This window comes from Notechis scutatus, chromosome 4, assembly GCF_049901735.1.
Source record: "Notechis scutatus isolate UNSWTSFEM ecotype Mainland chromosome 4, rNotScu1.2, whole genome shotgun sequence".
NCBI lineage: Eukaryota > Metazoa > Chordata > Lepidosauria > Squamata > Elapidae > Notechis > Notechis scutatus.
Window position 1 is genome coordinate 117,710,907 of NC_142012.1, and position 21,446 is coordinate 117,732,352.

The 21,446-nt window shown below is 39.8% G+C and overlaps 1 protein-coding gene across 5 annotated transcripts in view; it reads right to left on the reverse strand.

Annotated features, from left to right (window-relative positions):
* The window catches only part of SHOC2 (SHOC2 leucine rich repeat scaffold protein), a 69,537-nt gene that overhangs the window by 24,210 nt on the left and 23,881 nt on the right, over positions 1-21,446 (reverse strand). The window lies entirely within an intron of this gene.

Consider the following 21,446-nt stretch of genomic DNA (forward strand, 5'->3'; position numbering starts at 1 on the left):
TGTTTCTCAATTTTAAAATCTGAATATTTCAATTCCCAGATTTCGCATTAAGTGATGGGGAAATATGTATTTTAAAGGTACCAAGGTTGAGAGACTCTGCTACAGAAGGTTGGAGCACTTACGTGAGTACAGGTAGTCCTCAATTTACAATTCATTTAGTGACCATTCAAAGTTACAACAGGAATGAAAAAAGTGACTTATGACAGTTTTTACACTTATGACCGTTGCAGCATCCCATGGTCATGTGATCAAAATTCAGACACTTGGCAATTGGTTCATATTTATGACACTTGCAAAGTCCCAGAGTCATGTGATCAACTTTTACAACCTTCTGATGAGCAAAATCAATGGGGAAGCCAGATTCACTTAACAACTGGGTTACTAACTTAACCATTGCATTGATTCACTTAACAAGTGTGGCAAGAAAAGTCGTAAAATGGGGCAAATCTCACTTAACAAATGCCTCACTTAGCAACATAGATTTTGGGCTCAATTGTAGTCATAAATCAAGGAACAGCAGAAATTATCTCAATTTCTAGATATATTGAGACGGGTGGACTCTTCCAAAACCAAGCAGAGAGATTTTATAATGTTCAGTCACAATTTCTAGTATTCAAACTTAAAGACACAGAAAACTTTTACTGTGAATTCCAGCTTAAAAGGTATCATAAATATCATTAAAAACTTGGATTATATGCCATTAATTTGTTGTTAACTCTTAGCAAAAAAACTTTTGCCACTTCCTCCAAAAAGATGCTGATATTGAAATACATTTATTTATCTATCTTCCACAATCTAGACAGAGTCTGGACAACATGAAATAACTTAAAAGAACAAAGTATTAAAAATCATATATAACTAATGAAAAACCAACAGAAATCAGCTGCTGAATGCCTTCTGGAATTACATTTGGCTAATTTTCAAAATGCCTGCAGAATGTGACATTTCATATTTGCAAGGTGGAGAATATTCCATAAAACAAGTCTGCACTGATAAACCTTGCCTGGACCTATGAACCTTGCGAGGGCTCCTGGGATATTTCTAGGATAGGCAGATAGAAACTGCTAAAAACAGAATCTGACTTTTTAATTGATCCTGCAATTTTTTTTCTTCCTGTTCATTAACAACTTCTTCTGGAAATGTATCTACAAAATGGAACTTGAGAATATTATCTAATTTGCTAAACCCAGAGTCAAATTAATCCAGTTAGGACACATATGCAAAAATATAAGTTTCTGAAAAGGCTCTTAATGCTGAGAAAGATGAAACAAAATGGAACAAGAGGTGATCAGGCTTATTTTAGTCTATTAGCAAAGAGTGCACAATTGAAAGAGATGAAGGACTAAGTTAGGGGTAGATCATCATGGAGAAAATCTATGTGGGTTGCATATAATCATCAATCAAACAGAAACTGGGTGTGGAGTCTTCCATTGCATAATGATAATTCTGTTATTAGATCAAAATAATATTTTTTCCTTTCAAAAGAAAAGAAATTGGAATGGGAATATCATAGTCTTTTCTTAAGATTATGGAATTACAAATGAATTATTTGCAAGATAACTTCTCCAAAAACTATATAGTCCAAAATTATTTTTTAAAGAAATCTAAGTACTTGAGGTGCACGTACTCAGACCTCTTTTAATAAATATTAAAACGAAATGAGAAAAAGGATCCACCAACCTTAATGAATGAGTTACTGTCAGATGAAGAATACAATATACACACTAAATGTATTTTTATGAGGCTATAAATTTTTAGTTTCTTTTATGAAATCTAGATACACAAAAATTAAAAGTTTAATCTACTTAGCAAAGCATTTAAATGTTAAATGGTGCATTTCTTGTTGAAAATATGTTAACTCAAATACAATTTCAAGCAAGTAATGTATCTGAAAGAGACATGGAAGGAGAACAATAATTATTTTCTGTTATTTCAAATCACAAGCAAGGATGTGGGTTATTATGTGTATGATAAATAGAACTGGATATAATATTTAGTAAGGTCTACACCCAAGCAATAGATAACAAAAGTTAGAAAAGCAGATTAGAAAAGCAGATGATCTATGTGATCATCTCCGAAAGAGGTTTTTTTGTGAGCTTACCATAGAATTGCTTCAGATACCATAGTCTTGTATTCGTCTCAAAGTTTTGTAGATGATACATGTAAAGCATATTATCCTTCTCCTTACAGCAGGGATCTCCAAACTTGGGACTTTAAGACTTGTGGACTTCAACTCTCAGAATTCCCCAGCAAGCCAGTCTTAAAGTCACCAAGTTTGAGGACCCCTGTTCTATACCCTTAATCCACTTACCCTTGAATTTCTATATCTCTGTTCTTGGTCAATAATCTCTTGTTCCCCTAAACACATATAGTTTTGTTCCTCTAATCACATATACAGTCTTATTCCCCAATCACATATATAGTCTTGTTCTGAATTAGGGTCTTCAAACTTGATAGCTTTAAGACTTATGGACTTCAACTCCCAGAATTCCTCCTCCAGTCATGTTAGCTCAGGAATTCTGGGAATTGAAGTCCACAAGTCTTACACGTGGATAATATGAGAAACACCCATAATCGTCTTTTAAACAAAAAAATAAAAGGTTTGGAGAAAAAATTTACAATTTAGGTAACACACCCATAGCATATTCTGTGTTTTTAACCTAAAATGCACGGTTTTTCCTGGTACCTTTTTTTCTTAAAATATAACAAGTTATTTTTCATCTTCAATAAGCTGGTCAGATCACTAAATTAATACATGCCACACAAGATACTACAGTCCAAATTCTGTTTCTGAATTTGCAATTCCAAACTTAAACTTAATACAAACAGTTATGTTTTCTGTGAATGTGTCGCAGAAAGAAGTATTTAGTCTGGGTCCTAAAAATTTATCTCCACTGTAGACTTAGAAACTAATCTGTGAAGTATTCAGAGCACAATCCTTTTATACTGTATTACCTCGTTTCCAGCAATTGGAAACAGTTTGTACACCATCCCATGTGGTTTCTCAGCACGTACCATTTTGAGTTCTTTATCACAGTTGTCATGGTAATCTGTGCTGCATTACAATTTTGCATAATCTGTTAAATCTTGAAAGCCATGAATTGCTATGAGTGATGGTCTTATCTACCATCTGATAACACCCACATTACAAAAATGCGAGGACTAGTGACATATTTGTTGATGGAAGGGAGTAGATGAAAAGGTTGACTGGAAGCCAAGTTGCACCAATTTGAGTTTTTTAAAGCAGACACACATTCAAGAATATGATTAGCAAAATGAAAAACCGACTCAGACAAAGAGACTCTCTTCTGTAACATACATTTCTAGATTGCTAGATACAGCAAAATTATTTCATTTTTCTCTTTATTCCAAGGAGATAAATATAAAAAGGCAAGCCAGATCAGAGCAAAGACTTATCCAGCACAATGTTCTTTAGTTAACTAGTTAACACCCAGATATCTACATTAAGCCTACAAAATAAGGAATGAACACCACAATGAACTCTTGCTTTCTTTTCTAGCAAAATGTTACATGAAACACATGCAAATTAGGCTTCCAAGTGATCTTTGAGGCATTACCATGTGGATTGTGTTGCAATAAGCCAGGTGGCTGATGATAAATAAAGGTATGAGTCATTGTAGCATTGTCTCATCTCCATCAAGTGGAGTTGCAACTGACACTCTAGTTGAGATAAAGACAAAGGCCCCTCTGCCCATAGGGCCAAATGTTTCAAGAAGACCCTGGAGTCATGGACTTCCTGTTTCAGGGATAATGCTTACCTATCCAAAGATATCAAAACTCCAAATTCTAACATTCTTTCTACAATTGAATTTTATCCTATTCTCTCCAATCCACACTCTCAGCATCCAAGCACAAAGGCAAGGCTACTATGCTACGTTTGGCCCAGATTAATAAATTATCAAGTAGTAAATTAATGGAACCAAATCCTGAACTGCCAGGTAATCATTCTCAGTGGCTTCATGTATATATTAAGGAGGAAAAGAAGACTGCCTCCTCTTGCATCCGACAAGGAAGCATCCTCCAAGCCAACTTCTTCTCTCCTGCCTCTCTCCTACCCTTTCCATTGAGGAAGAAGCAAAATCGCTGCAGAAAGTGTCTTCAATCACCAACTCCCCAAGTTGGTCTAAAAGATTACCATGAGCAAAGCTTCTAAAGGCCATATTTTAGTATCTTTTAGTGTCTAAAAGAAACAGGACAGGTGCACTGCTCTCATCCAAGTCTACAAAGGTTATCCACTGTGCAACCAAAGCTCTTTCCATCCCAGCCTGAACTCTGATAAAAGACCCAAATACGCCACTTCTTTCAGGGTGTTCTTGTGGTTGGCGTCTCACCTCTTTTTGAACCTTTCCTAGAAAAGGAAAGGTTGAAGACTGACAGTAGTTTTTATAAAGTTACTATGAGATGTTCTAGGAGTTGGTAATATACCATGAAGCATGTTTCATTTCTTGAGCGGTAGCCATTTAGTCTAGTGCAACAAACCAATAATAATCCATTATCATGGATGTCAAAAGTAAAATGGAATGTTTCTGTCTTCAGACTTCCACAAAATCACACAAGTCAGCACTTTACTGTGAAGCTCAGCAAATTCAGATTTATATCTTAGCTGCATGGACATGCATAGGACTGTGCTGTAATCAATCACATTAACTGCCTTTTTAGCTGACTGGCTACCATTTGTCTGCTTCAGTGAAAAAAAGCTTTTAACGCATGTCAGATCTGCCCCCTCAGCAATGTAAAATTTCATACTTTCATCACTCCACAAATTCTATCCATAACTGCTAAAAAATTTGAAAACAGATTGATTTTATTTCAAGAAACAAGATCCTTCAGTTAAAAACTGAAAAAAAAAAACCAATATCCTTCTATTAGCATATTAGGATACAGCCAAGTATTTAGACTGATACATAATTAAAAAAGAAAGCTTATGTAGAAAAATAAATTAGTAAAAATCCTATAGGATTTTCTTAGTAGGAAAGTCTTAGATTACAATCTGTAATATAGCATTGGTTTTTATACACACTATTCAATTTTTGCTACAATAAACCAACATAACTATCATTTTTGAGGAAAAAATAACATTAATTACAATTTGTTAGGACAAATATTGTTTATAAAAATCAAAATAATAAAAGCAAAACAAAATTATAAAATTTGTATTCTTCCTAAATGTCCATTTTGCACAGCAACCAGTCATGATGAATAAATAGAAGTGTTAAAATGTTGATATGCACCACAACAAGGAGTGGACAAATGTCAAGAGAAAAGAGATTAAGCATATAGCAACAATTAAGCATTATTTGAAAATATCCAACTTGTGATCTGCATGCTAGTATTGCTCCATGTATGACACATACAAATTGTAGAGTTAGTTATGTTACACACTGTGTAGAATTGAAGAACTTATAGACTTGGAAAACATTATCATTGTCGTATGAAGTCACAGGTATGTTTCCAGTATTTTTATAGAGGGAATTTTAATGTATAAATGTCCAAATAATTTCTGGTACTGTTATCAAATTGAAAAATGTGTTTAAAAAACACAGAACAATATATAAATTGCTCCAAAATGAAGCTGATCTAAAGCTATTATATAAAGTAACAAACACAGTTAAAATCCCTTTACAATAAAAACATAATCAGTGACAGACATTTAAAAGACACATAATATTAGCTATAAACAGACATGCACTCTCCCAATTACTGTTATTTAGAATTTAAATTCACTTAAAAAAATAAGATTGCAACATACGAAAGTTCAATATTTGAATTCCTGACTACATAATTTTGCTACGTAAAGATGCAAAGACCACAAGAAGAATCATAACTTTATAAGAGGTATTGTAAAGAAAAAGAGGGATGCCTAGTCAGTTGTTTATAACTAAATAGTTCTTTCTTACAATAATACAGAACACAATACAATTTGAATATAATTGAAGCAAGCATGTGTTTTCAGGCTTTTTATTATTGTAATGAAATTTATTACTATATGAAGTGGTGAGAGTGAAAATGATTCAAATTCAGCTATAATCTTTATATTTATTTCCATGGATAAAAAACTGCAGAATGAATTGTTTTGAATAAACCAATCCAAAAGATGAAAATATGTGAGAAGGGGCACTGTTAGTACAGTAAACAGGAAGTTATAATTATATTTTTAAAAGTTGAATATTGAGTATTATAATGCCAGATTTAAAAATGCTAATCAGCTTCAGTATATTCCTTTTGAAATAGAATTTTCCTTATTTTACCTGTCATTTTCTATAGGTAGTCCTCAACCTACAATGACAATTGAGCCCAAAATTTATGCTGCTAAGTAAAAAATTTGTTAAATTAATTTTGCTCCATTTTACGACTTTTTCTTGCCACATTTATTAAGTGAATCACTGCAGTTATCAAATTAGTAACACGGTTGTTAAACGAATCTGATTTCCACATTGACTTTGCTGGTCAGAAGGTTGCAAAAGATGATCACATGACCCTGAGTCACTGCAACCGTCATAAATATGAACCAGTTACGAAGCATCCAAGTGTAAATCGCATGAGCATGGGGATGCTGCAGTGGTCATTATAATTGTGAAAAGTAGTCATAAGGATTACCTATATAATGGTGTTCATAAAATGATGACTGGTATCTGTGGAAACCAAATAAGCAGACTTCAGAAGAGCCACAGGTCTTAAGAACTAAATGACAAGGAGTTTAAATTCTGCCATTACTGATCCAAAGAAAAAAATATTTATTTATTCATTTGGATCCCTTTATTATCTTTACTAATAACTCAAGGAGGCAAACATATTCAACAAACTTTCCTTCTATTTTCCCACAAGCCTGTGAGATGAGTTGGGCTAAGACAGACTTGCACACCAATTTCAATGGGGAGGGGTGCAGGAATAGGGAACTAAAACGGTTTTTTTTTTTAAAGAGATGAAATAACAATTTAACAATGATTCTTAATTTCAGGGGCATCATTTTGAAATAAACATAATGTATTCACCTGAAATTAAAACAAGCAAGCATATAAAACCATTTTTGTTTCCAACTCTTATCAAAACCTATTTGTCTGCATTTCTGTATCTCGGTGAATTTAGATTCTTCACATATTTTAAAGGTAAGGTCATTGGGAAACAAACCCTTTAGTCTTTCTTTTAATGTAGTTTTAATATAATATACATTAAATTTGAGTATCATTCTGCAATCAAAAGAACTCTGGAAATAATCTAACCTTTCTCAACTATTAATAATGGTTAAGCAATGAAAGGTATAATAAATACATTGTTGACTGGTGTCCATCCAGGTCTTGATTGCATGCTGCCTCCTGTCCTTTCACTTGTTCAAACAGCTCTTACCCTAAGGATATCTCTTTCCAGTGTTTAGCTGAAAATTAGTTTCCTGAAATTTCTTTTAAGATTCTTAGATCATTTTCTTATTTACTGTCACCAAGTCAGACTCCCTTATTATGCATATCTGCATATTTCTCCATGTGTTTCTCTACAAAAATTACAGACATGTTGATTCCATCCAGCTTTGGGTTTCCTGATTTTTTTTTTCTAAAATGGAATCAAAAGCATTTATAACAATGTTTAACAGTAGAGGCTTTAAGATAGAATAGTATAGCACTGAGATTTCTCAGCAGTTTGGTCCATTAATAAGCACTCAGTGAATACAGCTGCTCAATGGCACAGAATCAGTTTTCCTCAATCACACTTAGTTCTCTCTATTTTTATTCTCTAGAAGTCAACAGCATGTTGGAAATTAATTATGTAAAGGGGTCAGAAATCTGTCATCCATCTGTCTATCAGCAAAATATACTGATGAGAGAAATTCAAAAGGTTCGCAAACTTTCATCATTATCACCTTTTGAAATTTGAACAAAACAGAACCACTTTGAAGGGGAGGGGCAGCCAATAAAAGTTCACATTCAAAACTGGACCTTTGTTTTTATCATCAATTTAATGTTTTTAAATTATTCATTGCTCAAAGTTATTTGAATTTGTTAGCCTATAAATGTGACTTATACAATAAATAAACCCTACACAGAAAATAAGTACTGGTTCTTCAAAAGCCTACAGGAGAGGCATTTTAGCAGAACATCATTGTTGATTGTGCATACTTCCCCTACTAGTAAAAGCTGCAAAAATCTATGTTATATAGTTGTGATTTATCAAAATTTCCAAAAAGTCTGACAACAAACACTATTTAAACACAAATATATTCCATCTGACAGGAAATAATTCTATTTGTTATCTGAGAATACTCTGCATAGGACCAGGCAATCTTATAAGCAGTTTGAGTCTATAACAATGAAGTATTTAAAGAAAGGGAAAGAATTGCAATCATTAGCATACTAATGACAATTAGCTTAAAGTCAATAAATAATAAAACAAAATTCATTTGAAAAACAAATTGAAACTTTCAGTATCTCCAAAATCACTTTCTCTTTTGGAAATTGCCTATCAAGTATCCTAAAGCTATTAGAGACCTCCAAAATGACAAGTTTGAGCAGCTTTCATTGGGTGAGTTGATCTTCGACTTTGAACAAATTAATTAATTAAATGTAATTAATTAAAATTAATTACAAATCTAAGAAATTAAAGAAACAAAGAGCTCAATATTTTTATTAAGGGTCCAGATAAATGTGGAATATTGATTTTTACTATAAGATTCTGGAATTAACTATAAAAAATAAATAACTTCTTGGAAAAAAGACTTATTTTGGCTATCCTTGTTATTGTAACAAAAGAAAAATATTTGTAGCTCATGGTTGAAATAAGTTGTCCTTGGTGCTCTTTGAGCTTTATTGTTTTCTTGCCAAAAAACAACCAAGCTCAGACAGCACCAAGGATCCCTCAGTTGTAACAAAAGGTAAGTGATGATTTTAGAAAGTGAACATGAGAATAAACTAAAGATTAAGCAGAAGGAAAAAGAAACATGCCTGGGACTTACAAGATTGCATAAAACTTTGCAGTATCAGAAATATTAAGAGATTTTTGAAAACAGAGCAAGAAAATAGGATTTTTAAAAAATATTTTTATTATTTTTAAGAATAAGTACAACAAACTAAATTAGAACAGAAAAGATGAAAAAGAAATAAAAGAAAAAACTAAAAGAAAAGAGGCCCTTTCTCAGCAGGTCAATGGAGAATCCATATTCGAGTTGACACATGCCTTTCTGCCCAGGGACTGAGTCCTCAATCTTTGCCACGCCCTCCATCAACTGTCACTGTCCCAGTTTACGATGAAGGCGCAGTCATCTGATGGACTCCTCGGTAGTATTGGCTCTGTACCTCCTGGATGTGGAACCAGACGGTCACCAGGGTGGGAGTGGATTCTCCATTGACCTGCTGAGAAAGGGCGTTCAGGTAAGCCAACACCCCTTTTCCAGCATGTTGATTGGAAAATCCACACTAGGGACATACCAAAGCCTGGCTGTCCGTATGGGCGGGGAGAAGTCTGGTCCTGAGTCCCTTTATCGACATGAACTCGCTGGATCACCCTCCTGCTGAGGCAAAAGTGTCCAGTTTGTAGTGACGTACGAAAGGGGACAGGGAGGACCACATCACTGCCCTGTCTTCAATTGAGGCCTGTGTCGCCCATCTGACTGTAGTCACCACACTTTGGGTAGATTGGGCAGTTACTCGTCTGGGTACAGGGAGAGCCTACATCTCATAGGCCTTGGCTATACACCCCCTTATCCAGCAGCCGATGGTCGATGAGGTGACCTTGGTGCCTACTGAAGATGGTTGGAACGACACAAACAGGGATTATTTTCTACGATGAGATGTTCTTTTGATATATGTGCGGAGCACCCTCCTTACCTCCAGAGTGTGCCAGCTCTGTTCCAGTGGATGGGAAGGTCCTGGACAGAAGTTTGGTAGCACTATATCTCGGCCAGTGCTGCTAGCACTTTTGTGAAGGTCGAGGATAGGCCGAATGGTAAAGCCCTGTACTGAAAATGGCAGCCTGAGTAACAGAACCTGAGGTACCTTCAATGGAAGGGAAGGATTGGGATATGGAGGTAGGCCTCTGTTACATCAATGGATATCAGGAGGTCACCCACCCTGATGCCTTCCAAGATAGACTGCAGACACTGCATTTTGAATCTCTTGTATGTCAAGTGGATGTTCATTTCTTTGAGGTCCAGAATTGGTCTCCATCCCCTGACTACTTTGAAACGATGAATAAGGTCGAGTAGAATCCGTGTCCCCATTGGTCTTTCGGGACTGGTTCGATGGCCTGGATGTCCAACAGGTGTTGGATTGCCTTGTCCATGAGACCCCTCCTGATGTTTTTGGTGGTGGGGCAACAGATGAAGTGTCTCAGAGGGATGGAGAGAAACTCTTGCATGAGGCTGAATCTTAACGTATTTAGGATCCATGAGTCGGTGGTGATATTCTCCCATTGACTTGCAAATAGGGCCAGATGCCCACCAATGGGAAGAGGGTCCTGCAAGTTACTTGGAACAGTGAAATGAGTGGCCTCCTGATCCACAAAAGGGCCGTTTGGCCTGAGATTGCTGTCTATAACTATCCTTAAACCCTGATCTGTCCAGTTGTCGGCCAGATCTCGGCGGGTAAGGGCATTGAAATTGAGTGTGGTCGGATCCGTGTCTGAGGCTTGCCTGTCTGCCCGTCTGGTGAGACAGGACATAATTTTGCATTTTTCCTTGTTTTCCACAAGGGTTCAAAGCTTCTCCACAGAGAGGTGCCTCTGTAAGGGGCGGAAGCTAGCCTCCACTTTGTTTTAGCATCCGCCTGCCATTGGCGAAGCCATAGCAAGCGTCGGGAGGTGATGTTAAAAGTGTTAAATGTTAGATGTTAAAAGGTGATGTTCGCCCTGGACGAAAAACAGATAGCATGTAAGGATGAACCAGCCTAAAACTCGGCAGCTGCCATCAGCGTGTTAATGTCCTGGTACATTCAGACTTCCTCTGGGGGAACCCTTGCTTGCAACTGGTGAAGCCAGAGTAATGAAGTCCTCACAAAAAAGGAGGTGGTCGTAGCCGCCTTTACTACCCAGGCATTAGCTAGATGGGTTTGACAGTAATTTAATTCCACCTTTCTGACTTCCACTTTCAGGATTTCTGCTATATCCCCAGAAAACGCGGAGGGAGAACCTAACGAGGCCAAGGGCTGAAACAGTGTAGGTCGTTCTAGGGCTTCTGATAAGGTGGAAGCCATATTAAAGATCCTCCTATCATTGCCTCCCAGATTGGGAAATGTACCCGGCTGCCCCCATTGTCTTTGGACCACATTGAGGAACACTTTGGGACACAGAATGTCCTCCTGCATTATAGTAGGTTCAGATAATACTGTATTATTGGGTGCCTGGTTTTCTGATGGTTCCACTGGAACACTGGGTCCCACTCCTATTTGGGCCGTTGTCCTAGCCTTGTAGAGGAGAGACTTAAACAGTGCTGGACGGAATAGTCCAGTGAAGGGAGGAGGATCAGGGAAAATATCCTCATCCTCAGATAATCCCTGCTCTCTGTGGTCATCATTTTCTAATATTGACACCCTACTACGGAAGGAATGAGCTGGTGATACGGACCTGTGACCTCCTATCCTCAGATGGGAACTGGTAAGACTGGATCATCTGGGGGGGAGGTTCTGATGTTAGAGGCCTCTGCTCTGCAGGGCAGCAGCATCTCCATGCAAAATTGCCCAAGATATGAAGGACTACTGGGTGCAGCCCCGCCATAGTGGGTGTAAAGGTGGCTTCTGGGACATAGGGTCTAGGTCTAAACTGAGGTTTGGTAAACTCAGTTGCCATGCAAGAAAAGGGAAATTGTTCTGCATCATGTTCCTCTGTTGGTAGAGGAAAAGGCAATTGTTCCCTATCACCCTCTGGTGACCAAGTCATAGGAACTACAGGGTATGGCACGCTCAACTGTTGAAATTGTTGAGGGCAGGAAATGGCAGTTTCTGTCTAAGGGGAAATGACAGCCCTTTCCTGTTCAGCCTTCCTTTCAGCTAAAGCCTTCTGTCTTCTGTTGGCATTCCTTTAGATTCTGTTGGCATTGCCTTAGATCAGGGGTCCCCAACCACCGGTCCACGGACCGGTACGTCCGTGGAACAAGTCCTACCGGGCGCTGGCTTGCTGGGCGCCGCCATCTTGTTTTGATGAAAAAGTGCTTCCGGTGAGCTTTTCCGGGTAGAAAGCTCACCGAAGCACTTTTTCATCAAAACAAGATGGCGGCGCCAGCTGATGTCGGTACCGGGCCGCGCATAAAAAAGGTTGGGGATACCGGGCCGCGGCGTAAAAAAGGTTGGGGATCACTGCCTTAGATGACATCCTAGAATAAATGGCCTTGGCCTTAATCTTGTCAGCTCCTTGATGGCTGACCTAGCCTTTCTGGAACCATGCTTTTTAAAAGAGGTTGATGTGGAGGCACTTTGCTGCTCCATGCTGTCAGCTGGCAAGGAATGATCAGCCATTTTGACAGCCTCTGTGCTCCAGAAATCCTGCCCCGCTCTTTCTAGAAGAGCACTGCGACCACGCTCTATACTGGAACTCAACCCGAGTCAAATGGATGGCTGTGGGGCTTGGAGTGGTGGCGGCAAGACTAGGGAGCTGGGGTAGCCTCACACACATACACACAGCTTCATTAGCGCTGGATCTTCTAAGCCAGGGTAATATGGTCAGTAGAAAAGTGCTATGGCCGCAGGCGGTGTTCCAGAGTTACCCGGGTAAGCCAGCCAGGTTTTTAAATGCAAGCCACTAACGCCACTAGTCTTCAAAGGCTGGAATCTGAAAGCCAGCTGTAAGGCAGCTGCGACGTGTCAAATGAGCGGCAGCCAACCATTTGAAGAAAGGGAGGGAGGAGGGGACTCCCTGTCAAAGGCATCAATTAGCCAATTGTTAAGGCTGAATGGCTGCTCTTTCAGCAAGCCGAATAGCTGGGAGCCGTGGTAGCGCTTTATAGTGCTGCGGTTTCAAACCTGACCACTGATTCTCCTCATCAACGATGCCTTTCTGCTCAAAGTTTTTTGAGCCAATCTAAACGTCTCCACTGGGCAAGACTGAGTCGTAAACTGGGACAGTGACGGTTGATAGAGAGGTGTACCAAAGATTGAGGACTCAGACTCTGGGCAAAGGTATGTGGTCACCCCAAGTGTGGATTCTCCAATCAATGTGCTAAATAAAAAGGAACAAGAAATAAAGTTGTAAAGACATAAAGAAGTGGCTTCTGATATTCTTCACTGCAGTTGTAAGTACAACTTTATTTTAACTTCTCTCTCTAAAGCTACATTTTCTTTGTATAATTTATAATTTCAGCAAGATCAGTCGATTTTACCAACCATCATAGGTAGTGCCAAATCTTTCCATCTTTGTGAATGTAATAATCTTGCCACAATAATCATATACTGAAATAATCTTCTATTATTTAATTTTTATCCATAATTCATGAAAGGAAAAGTTTTGGCATCAATTAATTATTAATCTTTAAAATATTCTGTATCAATGTACATATTTAAGTACAAAACGTTTTAGTTTTTTTACATGTGGACCAAGCATGTTGGAATGTCTCTTCATGTTGCTCGCAACATATATTTGAAGTGCCTTTATACATTCTAGACAAGTTCTGGCATCGTGTACTAACCATACATCTTTTTATAAAAATATTCTTTAAGTTCGTAACAATGTAAATTTCAACCCTTTTAACTATGTATAACCAAAATTCTTAGTCCACTTTAACAAACAAGTTTGCCTGTTCCTCCTGTTTTAAATTTGAACTACAATTATACATTTTAGCAATTCTATATTTATCATCAGTGCACAATTTTGGTTCAATTCTATCTTATTTTGCTTCTCATATTGTTTTTGTCCATTCTGAATCTTTCTGATAACCATAAATGGGAAATCATTGACAACTATATCCTTCTGCTATTAGTTGCTCTTTTGATTTAATCTTAAATTCTCCTTGATGGGTTTTCAATAAGTTCTAGTACATCAACCATAAGGAATTGAGCCACAAGTACAATATCAACATTGTCAGCAATAATGTCTGCTTCTATGGCTAGATTGTTTAAAAGGTTTTAATGAAGGAATGATAGATGTGGAACAAATTTTATCTGACAAGATGAAAAATGTGGAATTACAAATGTCAGGCCAAGAAATGGTTTTGAAAAAGGATAACTTACTGTTATCCTTATCCGAAAGTGGCAAAGTTTAAACACTAAAAAGGGAAATACAAATGATAAACCATTTGTATTTGATAAACAAATGATCTGGAAAATGTTTTCTTGCTGGATTTAAAAGAGTCTTCAAGATATCTGTGTGATGGGATAAAGAATTGAAGAGACATCAAATCCTACAACATTCTATTGAATTAAAAACCAAGAGTGAAATATAAAGGAAGGAATATGAGGCTGGTTTATTTAAAATATATGTTTTATGGATTTGTTAGAGATAAGGTATGAGATATGGGAAGAAAATATCTGTTTAATTGTATATGGGTTGAAGAGTTATTACATTTGTTTACCTGGAAGTCACATCTTTATATATTTTCTTTTTATTATATTCTTTCTAATCTTTGTTCTGTGTTTTCTTTTTTTTCTATTTCTTTCTGTATTTTTTAGTTTGTACTAGTTTTTACTACTGCAATTAACATTCTTAATAAAAATTATACTCTTTAAAAAATGAATTTCTTCTCCAAAATAGCAGAACCTGGTGTCACTTTCTGGGTGTGCAGAAAGACTCTCATTGATCAAGTACTGTGATCAATGGTATCAAACGTCCCAAAACAGTCAAAAGTAACAACATCACATTGTATTTCTTTCAAATTAAGAAGGTGTCAAATCCAGATCTAATTTGCGTAGAAAGTGTCAAACTAAGTAATTCCATCCAAGTTACATGGTCACTATCTAAGCCATTAACATAAATAAATAAAAAATACTGATTAATGCCCAATAGCTTTATAAACTTGCCAAGTCCAATAATCTTAGATCCTCAAACAGCTTCTTTTAAAGTGGATCTAAGTAACAGCACAAAGAACATTTTCCACTTTCTCATACAGTAAATAATAAAACTGATTGAGACAAATAGTAGGAAATGGTTTTGTTGAAAGCAACGTCAAACTTTGTACAAATCTGAGTGACTTCATCTGCAAAGAAACATGTAAACTGCTCTCAGTGGAGCTCAAATGATTTCAGATAATTGTCCTAAACTATTAGATATTTGTCCACTTTCCTAAATTTCCTGGATGACAGGGAAGAAATACATTGGTTTTTCTCCTGATTACAAGAGTAAAAGTGTTATGATGATGTCTCAAATTTTCTGTAATGAATTTTCTCTAGACTTGCTCCACAATCACTCAAATGGCTGGCCATATTTCTGTGTCTGCAACTGCTATGAGTAACTCGAAGTGCTACATGTTCTAACATGGACTAGGAAAACATTGAGCAGCACAGTAATAAGCACCTGGAAGATGTTGTAATTTCTTATCAAGACCCAGGTGGTCAGCCAGTTTGAAGAAAATATTCCCCATAGAACAGCCTATAATTCAACAGGATCAATCAGTTTCCTTATTTGGCCCTCACCCTATAGAGAAATCCAGAACTCAAATAGTGGTTGATCGAGTGGGGGTCCCTATACATAATAGGAAAGAACTCAGATCAAAATTATGATGTGCCTCATGGGTGGGATCCAAAATAGTCCAAGAAAAGCCTTTGGAAGCTATGAGAACTGCATCTATCAAGATAGCCAAACATGAATGTGCCAACACCAATTTGAAGAACACCTGTTGCAGAGAGATAGCTTCCTTATTAACTCTTGCAACATCCCTCTCACTCATGTAACTAATAACTAGTTGATGATGTGGATCCAACTGCTCCCATCATGCCCTGCCACATCTGCATATCAGGTCAACATCTTAATTTACTAAAAAGTAAAAAAAAAAAAAAAAAAGAATTATTTTATTAAAGAATCATTTGGCTTTTAACAGATACCTTGTTCAGACACAGAAAACTAACTCCTGTAATATAGAAAAGGGCTACAGAACTCATGCTCATTGACTATATTATTAAAACTCATAAAGTTAAATGAATCCTAATTCCCTCACTCTACTGTATCCCACACTAATTGAAAAGAGGCACCAAGTTTACTGAAGGAAAATATTAAATGTCCAGATCTTCTTAATACTACTCAGAAACTAAAACAAAATTAAACAAGTCAGTGATTGCAATCACTAACTTAACAGCAAAAACTCATTTGCAATTAAACAGATTTGTATCTTTGTATTCACTCATAAGTAGGTGTATTTGATTATTATCATATTTTTATTCTTTGTACTTAGACATTTATCTATAATTTGTATATTTAGAAAAACACCCAAGCATACTTCAAAAGCAATATTTTCACTATGCCAACATAATTTCCATTAAGTACAAAAAGAGATTAAGATTAATATCTTCTCTGAAATGCATTTCAGCCCTTGCAATTTCATGACTTGCATAAATGTATATTATATCGCAGGTTTTTCAACTAAAGCAACCACAACGTGCTACTCCTCAGCCTTACCAGCACAAATTACTAAATAACTGTCTTAAGCCAAGTTCATTTCATATATTTCTTCCACATAATGTAAGTTCCTAGGGCAATTCTTGCTGTCTCTAAATAATATAGGAATACAGACAGAACAGTGGCACTGAATTAGAAGCTAGGAGGAAAAGCCATCAAGAATGAGAGTAATGCCCCTCTCCATCAAATACAATTTGTTTGCAATGAAGCTGAAAGTAAAAAGTGATTTAGACTTATTTTATAAAAATAATACGATTCAGGCCGATTCAGTCTTCCCATCCTTTCAAGATCAGTAAAATGAGGATTAAGACTGTTGGACGCAATATGCTGACATTTGTAAACTGCTTACAGAGTGCTGTAAAGCACTGTGCAGTGGTATATAAGTCTAAGTGCCACTGCTAGTGCTATTGCTTTTATATTCTGACAGTTGCTTTGAATTGTGAGATGAGTGGCATAAAAATCTGATGATATTCTCCCCCAAAATTCAGGCTTTAGTATTTAACATTTACAGTTGTGCTCATAAGTTTACATACCCTGGCAAAAATTATGATTTCTTGGCCATTTTTCAGAGAATAGGAATGATAACACAAAAACTTTTCTATCACTCATGGTTAGTGGTTGGCTGAAGCCATTTATAATCAGTCAACTGTGTTTACTCTTTTTAAATCATGACAACAGAAACTACCCAAATGACCCTGATCAAAAGTTTACATACCGCAGTTCTTAATACAGTGTATTAACATCAATGACAGCTTGAAGTCTTTTGTGGTACGTGTGGATGAGGCTCTTTATCTTCTCAGATGGTAAAGTTGTCGATTCTTCCTGGCAAAAAGCCTCCAGTTCCTGTAAATTCTTGGGCTGTCTTGCATGAACTGCACGTTTGAGATTTCCCCAGAGTGGCTCAGTGATATTGAGGTCAGGAGACTGAGATGGCCACTCCAGAAGGGGTGTTGGTCCTACCTGAACACTTCTTCTCGGGGAGCCGAAGGGAGAATCCAGGATGGGTAGTCTCTAGTCTCCTAGCTCTGCAGACCGAGTTGAAAAACTGAGGACAGACCCCCTGGCAACGATCCCCAGTTCTGAATGAAGCGAATTCAGCAGCTCCTAGTCTTCAAACAGAGAGTTCATTGATACTGCGAAAAAAAGGGACATTTCCTCCCTATTCCGACCAGACAGAATACAGGGTGGGACTGGATTCTCCCTTCGGCTCCCATAGAAGAAGTGTTCAGGTAGGACCAACGCCCCTTTCTCCACTGAGCCGAAGGGAGAATCCAAGATGAGACATACCAAAGCTGGCTGATGGCTGTCCTACGGGTGGGAGCTGGATTGGTCGGAGGTCCCCACCTCTACATGCACACCCTGCAGGACTTGTCTCCCAAAGGATGCCTCCGCTGAGGCAAAGGAGTCAATTTTGTAATGTCTTATGAATGGGGTCACCGATGACCAGGTCGCAGCTCTACAAATGTCCAGAATCGATGCCTGCGTTGCCCAGGCTGCAGTGGTCGTTGCATTTCTAGTTGAGTACGCTGTGATCTTCCTGGGTACAGGAAGGCTCTGTAACTCATAGGCCTTTGCAATGCAGGCTCTGAGCCAGCGACCTACTGTGGAAGGTGTCACCCTGCGACCTAAAGTTGACGGCTGAAAGGAAACAAACAAGGCTTCCGTCCTCCTAAAAGAAGAAGTTCTTTTAATGTAAATATGGAGGGCCCTCCTAACGTCCAAGGTGTGCCATTTTTTCTCTAGTGCATGGGTAGGCTCAGGACAGAAATTAGGCAAAATCAAACTCCTGTGAACGATGGAATAAGGAGTTCACCTTGGGCAGGAAAGTAGGGTCCAACCACAGAACTACCCTGTCTGCATGGAATATGCACAGATCCTTTCTGATGGATAAGGCCGCCAACTCCGAAACGCCTGGCCGAGGTAATGGCCACCAAGAACGACACCTTGCATGTGAGAAGGTGAAGGCAGACTTCACGTAAGGGTTCAAATGGGGGAGAAGTTAGTGCCTGCAGGACCTTAGGCAAATCCCAGGTGGAGTAGCGATGGACCACCGATGGCCTCAGATTCGTGGTTCCCCTAAGGAAGGCTTTCACCCTAGGGTGTTGGGCCAGAGTAGTAGAGCCCTTGACCGAATCACCGAGGCCAAGACAGCCACCTGTCTCTTCAAGGTATTGGGGGCAAGACCTTTATCTAACCCATCCTGCAGGAACTCTAATACCTTTGCAACAGAAACCCCGGTGGGTTCCAATTGGTGACAAGAGCACCAACTGCAGAAAATCTTCCACGTTGCATTATATATCCTGGTCGTGGAAGGTCTTCTGGCCGCCTGGCCCAAATGGTCTGAATGACCTTTGTGGAAAACTTCTCCCGTTTTACGATCCCCTGCTCAAGCACCAGATGGTCAACCAAAACCAGGCTGGATCTGGGTGCTCGATCGGGCCCTGACTGAAGGAGTTCTTGTGCAGGGGAATTCTCCAGGGTCTGGCGACTGACAGGCCCATCAGGTCGGCAAACCAAGGATGCCTGGGCCAGTAAGGGGCTACCAACAGAACTTCCGCCCTTTCTATCAGTACTTTCCTGATTGCCCCCGGAATCAGGGGAGGGGGGGAAGGCATACAATAGTCCCTGGGGCCACCTGCACCGGAGAGCATTGACCCCTTCTGCTCCTCGGGCAGGAAATTGAGCAAAGAACCTCGGGAGGTGCGTGTTCCCTGGTGATGCAAAGAGATCCAGAATCGGGTGGCCGAAGCGTTCCGTCATCTCCTGGAATAGACTGGGATGCAGTTGCCATTCTGACTGGTTGACTGTGGCCCTGCTCAACCAGTCTGCCTGCACGTTGGATACTCCCGAGATATGTTCTGCTCGTAGGGACAACAGGTTTCTCTCCGCCCACCTGCAAAATTGAGTTGCTTCCTGCATTAGAGATCTGGAGCATGTGCCCCCCTGCCGGTTTATGTGGGCCTTGGTAGCCAACATTGTCTGTGAGAAGCACATGTCTCCCCACCACCTCTTGCCTTAGATCCTTGAGCGTTAAGTGGGCAGCCTTGAGCTCTAGCCAATTTATGTTGTGGGCGAGCTCCTCTCATGACCACCTCCCCTGGGTTACCTGGGCTCCCAAGTGGGCCCCCCAACCATAGAGACTGGCGTCGGTGGTGATGGTAATCCTCTGGGGTTCCCTGTACAAGCATCCCTGATCCATGGCTCAGGACTGCCACTAATGGAGGGAATGAAGAACTGGCAAGGGCACGCGAACCCTCCTTGGAGAGTCACCCCTGCTCGCCCTCTGGTAAGGAAGCAGGAACCATTGAAGGGTTCGGGCGTGGAAGTGGGCCCATGGGACAATCCCAATGCACGATATCATTTTGCCAAAAAGTTGAGACAGCAAGATGATAGGCACCTCTCTGGAAGACAGGATCAGCGATGTGACTCCCTTGATACTGTCTTGACGCTCCGGTGAGAGAAAAACCTGTCCGGCCAAGGTGTCTATAATGGCCCCCAAATGCAAGATCCGAGTCGATGGTACTAGGTGGCATTTGTCCAGGTTTATCGAGAACCCATGCTCTCGAAAAATCCTGATTGTCGACATCAGATCCTCCTCCGCCTGGAGTCTGGAAGAGGACACTATCAGGATATCATCCAAATAGCATTGGATCCTTATGGAAAAGGCTCTGAGGTGTGCCGCTACCACTGCCAAGAGCTTGGTAAAAGTCCAAGGGGCTGATGACAGGCCGAATGGAAGAGCCCTGTATTGAAAATGGCGGCTGCCATAGCAAAACCTCAGGAACTGACGGTGGTTGGGGTGTATGGGCACATGGAAGTAGGCCTCCGTCAAGTCTACCGAGGCCAAATAATCTACTTCCCGCAGTCCCTCTAGAATGGAGTGGAGGGAGTGCATCTTGAACCTTCGATAGATTAGATGTCTGTTGAGCCCTTTCAGGTTGAGGATTACTCGCCACCCCCCCACCCCCCGAGGCCTTTGGAGTTACAAACAACATTGAATAGAAACCCTGTCTCTCCTGGTCCACCGGAACCGGCTGGATGGCCCGAATGTCCAGCAGATGGTGGATCGCTGATTCCATGAGATCCCTCTTTGAGGGGTCCCTGGAGACGGGGCAGCACACAAAGGCTCTTGGGGGGAAGGAGAGACACTCTAGAGAGAGACCCACCCGTAAGGTTGACAGGATCCAAACGTCCGTTGTGGTCTGTTCCCACCTCTGCCAGGACAGTCCCAGAAGGCCCCCTATGGGGGATGAGGCTCGGGCGTCACTTGTTGCACCTGAAGGGTCTGTTGGAACCCCTAAAGGACTCTCTGCCCTCTTGCCTCTGACAGCAAAGGCCTGTCTATCGGCCTGAGAGGAGGATCTCTGGAAAAAGGGCCTACTTTGATGGGGAAAGCCTGCCCCAGCTCCCCCGTTTAAAGGAGGGCTTCTTGTAGTAGGGATGAGATCTGTAATCAAAGTGCCTCCCCTGGGAGGGCAGGATCTTTCGCCTGTCCCTGGTTTCCATCAAAAAGGGATCCAGGGCTTCCCAAAAAAGCCTCTCTCCCTTAAAGGGAGCCAATGCCAGCTTCCATTTGTTTCTGATGTCCATCTGCCAATTTCTTAGCCAGAGAAGCCTGCGTGCTGTTATGGAAGAGGCCATGGCTCTGGAAGAAAATTTGGCTGATGTGAGGGGTGGCATCAGCAGTCAATTGAGCTGCAGCTATAATCTTATTCAGGTCCTGATGCACCCTGAGATCCTCAGGTGGGATTCTGTCCTGTAGCTGCCTCAGCCACCGCAAAGAGGCCCGAGTAAAAAAAGATGTGGTCGTCAATGCTCTGATGGCCCAGAAGTCGGCTTGGTGAGCTCTCCGGAGCACCATCTCCTCCTTCCGGGTCCTCTGTCTTTAGAACACCCTCCGCATCAGGTGG